Source organism: Myripristis murdjan, chromosome 24 (assembly GCF_902150065.1).
Source record: "Myripristis murdjan chromosome 24, fMyrMur1.1, whole genome shotgun sequence".
Lineage (NCBI taxonomy): Eukaryota > Metazoa > Chordata > Actinopteri > Holocentriformes > Holocentridae > Myripristis > Myripristis murdjan.
This window is the reverse complement of record NC_044003.1, coordinates 26,742,948-26,744,486: the sequence shown is the minus strand read 5'-3', so window position 1 is coordinate 26,744,486 and position 1,539 is coordinate 26,742,948.

Sequence of the window (1,539 nt, the reverse complement as noted above, 5' to 3'; positions counted from 1 at the left end):
TGAATGTACACCAGTCATAGCTTTGCTAGTGTATGTGTGTGTGTGTGTGTGTGTGTGTGTGTGTGTGTGTGTGTGTGTGTGTATGTGTGTGGTTCAGATTTTGAGATGAAAACTTTCTCTTGCTGTGTGAAAAGGGAAATTATTGGACTTGATGATGAAAACTGCTATGTGTGTGTTTTTTGTAGTTTGCTATCATGTTTTATTTGCATGGAACTAAGCTTATGATGTATGTCACTGAGTGTGTGTGGCTTTTGTGTGCATTCAAAGAGCAGGTGTTTCTGTGTCATAGGCAAAGCTGCGCTAGTGTTTGGTTTGAGAGGAAAACTTTCTCTTGCTGTGTGAAGAGGGAAAATGATTGGACTTGATGATGAGTTGTTGCAGGTGTGTGTGCTTTTTAGTAGTTTGATATCAGGTTTTATTTGCATGGAACTGAGTTTGTGATATATGTTGTTGAGCTGAGTGTGTGTGGCTTGTGTGCATTCAAAGAGCAGGTGTAGAGTGTCATAGCTGGGCTAGTGTGTGGTGTAATAATATTTTGAGAGGAAGACTTTTTTGCTGTGTGAAAAAGGAAAGTTATTTGTTTTGATGATGAATAGGTGCATGTGTTTTTTTTGTGTAGGTTTATATAAGGTTTTATTTGCATGGAAGTGTTTTGATATATGTAGTTCAGTTGAGTGTGTGTGGCTTTTGTGTGCATTCAAAGAGCAAATAGTTGTGTCATAGGCATAGCTGTGTCAGTGGTTGGTCCAGTATGATTGTAAGAGAAGGTCTTCCTTGTGAGACAAAAGGAAATTATTTGATTCAATATTGATAATTGTAAATTATTTTTTTTTCATGCGGGCGTGTGTGTCCTTTGCTGTATGCAGGAACTGTAGTTTGTGATGTATTTAGTTGGGTGTGTCTGTTTCCACCGAAATGGCTAAGCTGTGAGATGTTGTCAGCCACTTTCTGTGTAATGAGGAAGCAAATAATGTAATTAGGATGCCAGTTTGCTGGTTTATTATGATTTTGAGAGGAAAAGGTTTTCTTAAGATGTGTCTCTGTTTTGAGCAGCACAGTCGTGTTGTTGGCCATTTTCTTTCGATTACTTGAACACAATGTGGATGCTGGTTTGTGTCTTAAGCATTTTATAGAGAGAAAGACCTTATTTAAAATTAAAACCTAAAAATTTGCTACAGCCAAGTGTATTCAGGATGCTTTCAGTAACTTTCTGTTCAATTAAATGTGTTGTTTTTTTTTCTACTAGACAAGTAATGTTTAAATCAAACATGTTTTGTTTACAGATATTGATATCGATTGGTTGTGAGATCTGGTGTTGTCCTGCTTTGGCTGCGATTGAGAGCGACTGACCTGCGTTTGACCTGCGATTGACCGGCGAGCTACCTGCACCTACATCTGTGATCGTCTGATCCAGAACCACTTAACACAGATACATTTATTCCATTTAAAAACACACACATAACTAATTGTTAATCAACACACATATTTGCACTCCTTCAACACACAGACACATACAGACACACACAGACACACACACAC